The sequence below is a fragment of the Gopherus flavomarginatus genome, chromosome 1 (assembly GCF_025201925.1).
Source record: "Gopherus flavomarginatus isolate rGopFla2 chromosome 1, rGopFla2.mat.asm, whole genome shotgun sequence".
NCBI lineage: Eukaryota > Metazoa > Chordata > Testudines > Testudinidae > Gopherus > Gopherus flavomarginatus.
Window position 1 is genome coordinate 351,607,578 of NC_066617.1, and position 6,000 is coordinate 351,613,577.

The 6,000-nt window shown below is 47.3% G+C and overlaps 1 protein-coding gene across 2 annotated transcripts in view; it reads right to left on the reverse strand.

The window, feature by feature from the left end:
• Positions 1–260, reverse strand: part of CCDC83 (coiled-coil domain containing 83) — a 48,259-nt gene extending 47,999 nt beyond the window's left edge. For both annotated transcript variants that reach the window (XM_050941935.1, XM_050941944.1), the window contains exon 1: positions 230–260. The gene's annotated coding sequence lies outside the window, so the exon portion shown is untranslated. The remainder of the gene's footprint in view (positions 1–229) is intronic.
• Between the last annotated feature and the right edge of the window lie 5,740 nt (positions 261–6,000).

A 6,000-nucleotide genomic window follows, 5' to 3' on the forward strand; every position in this document is an offset into this window, starting at 1 on the left:
TCACTGCTGTCACCCTCCTGCACCCCCAGCCACTATCACCGACACCTCCCGCACCCCCAGCCACCATCACCGACACCCCCCGCACCCCCACCATCACTGCTGTCACCCTCCTCCACCCCCAGCCTCTATCACCCTGGCGGCTCCCTGACCCTCCGACTGCCGCTCCCGCCCCACAGGTCCCCTCCCCGGCGCCAGTGCCGCGGGCCCCGGCGGGCAGCGGGGCAGTTACCAGGGCCTGGCCGGCTGGGGCGGCCTCGCTCGGGCGCCTCAACTTAAACTTCCTCCCGTAACTCGGGCAACCGCGGCCCCCTCCCCTCCCTGTGCCGCGGCGTCGTGGTGTCAGCGTTCAATGAGCGCCCCCTGCCGGCTCGTGCGGGAGTTGCAGGTTCCAGCGGAAAGCAGAGGGGACACTCCCTCCCTCCCCATTCCAGTAGCCGGGCCCTTGGGGGTCTGCAGCCACCCGACACACGCATACTTTGTATGGGGGACAATGGCATCTGCAGAGCTGTCTGCCTTACTGTGCAGGGAGCATGCATCTCTCCAAATCCCTACCTCAGTACCTGCTCCGGGGCAGAGCCCTCTGTACCCACCAAGCAGGGAGCAGGTTGGGTGACCAGATGAGATGAACATTCAGGGACACATATGGGGGGGGGCCTGCCAGCGGAGCAGGAAAAAAAAACCAAAGTTCTGGAGTCCCACTAGCAGGGGGGGTGGAAAAAGAAAATAAAAACCAGAGTCCCACTGGCAGAAGAGAGAGGGGGAAAAAATGGAGGGGGGAAAAAAAAGCAGAGTCCCTCCAGCGGAACAAAACAAAACAGGAGTGCGAAACAGCGGGACAAATTGCATCCTAACCAAACATCGATTGGGACGCGGGACAAATGGATAAAAATTCGGACAGTCCCAATTTTATCGGGACATCTGGTCACCCTAGCAGCAGGGTTGGGGCCAATCAGGAGCACCTGCCAATATTGCTTTCAGGCTCTTCTGTGATTTGCTGAAGGTCAGCAACAGAAAGAGCTTCAGACACCTCTCAGGAAGAATTGTCCCCTGGGTGGGGATCTCTGGGCCAAGTTCAAAGCCGAGATTCTCAAGAGGTATTGGTGAGGGTGAGGGAAGACCCGACCCAGCCCAACTCTTGTGCCAGTATTGCAGCTTTGGAACTTTTTATTATTTGTATTGTTGTCGTGCCTAGTAGCCCCAGGGCACAAATCAGAGGTCCACCGTCGTTCCTGCTGTACAAACAGAACAAAAAGACAATCCCTGCCCTAAAGAGCTTCTACTCTGTGTTTGTACACTGCTTAGCACAATGGGGGGCTGTTCTCAGCTAGCCCCTAGCCACTACTGTAACAAATATGATTAATAATATAATACATAGGAAATGAAACACAAAATGGACAAATGGTAAAGTCGAATGGCAAATATTTAGATATGTAAAGGCCTGGTTTCAACAAGAGAGAATTATACTTTTATACCTTCTACCTAGATAGATGATAGATGCTGGTAGCACCTTTCAGTTCAAATTATCCTGAAGTGCTTTACAAACTCGCTTTGGATTTACACTAACAAATTAATAGATTACAAAGTCAGAAGGGCTTTGTTGGCATGTGGTCTGCCCTCCTGTATAACACAGGCCGTAGGCCTGCGCTGAATTAATTCCTGTTTGAACTAGAGCAAATCTATGAGAAAAACATCCAGTCATGATAGAAAATCCACTACTTGTACTTGTAGCTGTGTTGGTCTCAGGATATTATTAGAGAGGAGATGGATGAGGTAATATCTTTTTTTGGACCAATCTTTGTTGGTGAAGGAGACAAGCTTTTGAGCCAAAAGAGCTCTTCTTCAGTTCTGGAAAAAGAACTCCCAGCATCACAGCAAAATGCCAGGTGGAACAGATTGTTTAGCATAAGTCATTGGCACATATTGTAAGGGACCATTCAAGATTGAGTCGCCCGTTAACACTTCTGCAGTCATAGAACCAATAGAGGGGGTTAGTAGGTAATAGACTGTAGTAATAAGCCATACATTCAGTGTCTCTGTTCGGTGCACGATGTTTGGTGTCTAGCAGAGTAATGAATTTACACTCCCAGGCTCATCTTTTGAAAGTGTTGTGCAGGTTTCCTTTGTGCATGTCTACACTACAAAATTATATCAACCTAAGTTACATTGCCATATAGACGCTTGAGTAATTAAATCGCTTTTGCATGTGCACTCTATGCTTCTTGTGTCAGCGGCACATGTCCTCACCAGGAGCATTTGTACTGATTGTACTGTCAGTTTGGGGCATTATGGGACAGCTTCTCAAAGCCAGTAACATTTGGTGTGAGGAATGTGGTGTCTACACTGACACTGCATTGACCTATCTACACCGACATTGATTCTATTCCTCATGTGGAGATGGAGTTATTAAGTTGGTGTAGTGGAGCAGTTATGTCGGCATGTGCAAAATTTTAGTGTCGACACTTACACAGTTAGGTCAACGTAAATTGCCTTGCGGCAACATAACTGTCGTGTAGACCAGGCCAGATATAGAGTGATCATTTTGTGAAAAGTGTTTACACACACAGGTGATGGGGTGGTTTTGTCTACAAACTCATTCCTCACGAACCCACCACACAGGGACATGCTTCCCAAGATACACAAGCAAGGGAACCCAGGCAGACCCATTATATGTGGTCACTGCACTCTTACTGAAGGAATATGGGGACTCATAGAAACCATCCTCAAACTACTCACCACACAAAGGGCCAGCTTCCTCCGGGACACAAATGACTTCCTCCACAAACTCCACGATACTAACAACTTCCCTCAAAACACCATCCTCGCCACCATGGATGTCATTTCCCTAGACACCAAGATCCCTCACAATGACAGCATAGCTGCCTGCCTCAAATATTTACAAGTCAATGGACAACCCTCAGATATCCACCCTAAACACATTGCCAAACTCATCCATTTCAGCCAGGCACTCAGATACCACAGAATATGCTCTAAGGAGAAAGTCCAGGCTATAAACCTTAACACACTCAAAACCACCTTCACCAAACAAAGACAGTCCACCAGAGAAGTAGATCACATAATGGAATGAGCCACCAAAATAACCCAACAGAACCTGCTTCGATACAGAAATAAAACCTCCTTCAACCACACACCCCTAGTTGTCATCTACCAGCCCACATTGGGACCCATGTAGGGTATTATCAAACAACTACAACCCATACTCGATAGGGACCTCATTCTGTAATAAATCTTTTCCAACTCCCCACTTCTGGCCTTCAAACAATCCCCCAACCTCATAATCAGAAGCAAGCTTCTCACTGACCAGGACACACAAATTCAAAGTGGCATCAGACGCTGCCAGAAAAACAGATGCAAAACTTGCAGACATCTCTCCACTGCTACAACAATCAACACCCCCCACAACACCTCTTTCAAGATCCATTGATCCTACACAGGGCTATCACAACATGTGGTGTACCTCACCCAGTACACTAAATGCTCCAATAACAATTATGTGGGTGAAACCAGACAATCACTATGCTATTGAATGAACTCACACCGGAAAATGACAAAAGACAAAAATGCCCCTGTCACTGTGAGCACTTTTCACAAAATGCTGCTGGACCTCCTGGCTTGAAGGGGTTTCCATTATATACAGGGTTTACAGTGTGGTTCGATGACCGTCAGCACGCCCACTATAAAACTTGTTTCAGCACCCTGAAAGCAATCACTCTATATCTGACCTTTCATTCCTCATCCTCAAATGAAACCTGCATAACACTTTCAAAAGGTGAGCCTGGGAACTTAAATTAATTACTCTGCTAGGCTAAACAGAGACACTGGCTTTATAGTTTATTACAAAAATCTGTAACTCCCTCTTTTTGCCCTATGACTGTAGAGCTGTTAACAGGTCACTCTACCTTGAATGTTCCCTTACAATATGTGCTAATTACTTATGCTAAACAATCTGTTCTATCTTGCATTTTGTTGTGACACTGGGAGTTCTTTTACCAGGCATGTAGAGCTCTGTGTGGCTTGAAAGATTGTCTCCCTCACCACCAGAAGTTGGTCCAATAAAAGATATTACCTCACCCACCTTTTCTCACCACAACCCTTGATAAGTTGTTCCAATGGTTAATTATCCTCACTGTTATAAACTTAGCCTTATTTCCTGTTTGTATTTGTCTAGCTTCAACTTCCAGCCATTGGAAGTTTCCATTCTCTGCTAGACTGAAGAGCCTGTTATTAAATATTTGTTCCCCATGTAGATATGTGTAGACTGTAATTAAGTCACCCCTTAACATTCTCTTCATTAAGATAATTAGATTGAATTCCTTGAGTCTACCACTATAAGGGTACGTCTACAGTATGAAATTAATTTGAACTTATTTTATTCAAATTTTCAGAAGCGATTTTATACATTCAGTATTGTGTGTGTCCCCTCTAAAGAGCGTGAATTCGGCAGAGTGCGTCCATAGTACCGAGGCTAGCATCGAATGTTGGAGTGGTGCACTGTGGGAAGTTATCCCACAGTTCCCACAGTCTCTGTCGCCCATTAGAATTGTGGGTTAAGCTCCCAGTGCATGATGGGGCAAAAACATTTTCGCAGATGTTTCTGGGTGTGTGCCATCACTCGCTCCTCCTTCCATGAAAGCTACAGCAGACACCATACTACCAGCAGACGGTGCAGCATGGTGCACCGCCTGTCTCCTGGTACTATGAATCCACCTCGCATGTCCTCTTGTCTTTCTATCTACTCTTTCATCTAACCATTTCCTGCCTTTTTTCAGCTACCTTGAACACAACCGTACAGCTTCCACCGCTTTTTCCATGTTGTCGGTCATAGGCTCCTGCGGAAGCCTCAGAAGGCAACAATTCCCCACTGTTTTTCAGCCATCGTGAACAGAGCCGCACAGCTTCCACCACAAACTCTGCTCGCATTTCCACCACAAAGTCTGCTCTCCTGTTCTTGCAGCTCTAACGAGCTTCCCAACTCCGTGAAAACTACAGAAGACAACCATTTACTGCCTTTTATCGCCCATCTTCAACTGTACAGCTCGTTTCTTGCCCTTTTTCCAGGGTTACCCATGCAGGCACCATAGCACGGCAAGCATGGAGCCCGCTCAGATCTCCGCTGCAGTTTTGTCCATTGTAAATACCTCACGCATTATCCAACACTATGTGCAGTACCTGCAAAACTGGGCAAGGAAACGACGACAACGCAATTACTATACTGATGAAGACATGGACACAGACATTCCTAGAAGCACAGCATGTAGCGATTGGGAGATCATGGTGGCATTGGGCCTGATTCATGCCATGGAATGTCGACTCTGGGCCTAGGAAACAAGCACAGACTGGTGGGACCGCATAGTGTTGCAGGTCTGGGATGATTCCCAGTGGCTGCGAAACTTTCATATGTGTAGGGCCACTTTCATAGAACTTTGTGACTTGCTGTCCCGTGCCCTGAAGTGCAAAGATACCAAAATGAGAGCATCCCTCAGAGCTGAGAAGTGAGCAGCCAAAGCACTGTGGAAGCTTGCAATGCCCGACAGCTACCAGTCAGTCGGGAATCAGTTTGGAGTGGGCAAATCTACTGTGGGGGCTACAGTGCTGCAAGTAGCCAACGCAATCATTGACCAGCTGCTATCAAGGGTAGTGACTCTGGGAAATGTGCAGACCATTGTGGATGGCTTTAATGCACTGGGGTTCCTTAACTGCAGCAAAGCGATAGACAGAACGCATATCCCTGTCTTGGCCCCGGCACACTGGGGCAGCCAGTACATAAACCACAAGGGGTAATTTTCCATGGTGCTGCAGGCACTGGTGGATCATAAGGGACGTTTCACCGACATCAGTGTGGGATGGCTGGGAAAGGTGCATGAAGCTCACATCTTCAGGAACTCTGGTCTGTTTGAACAGCTGCAGGAAGGGACTTGCTTCCCAGACTATAAAATTACAGTTGGGGATGCTGAAATGCCTATAGTTATCCTTGGAGACCCA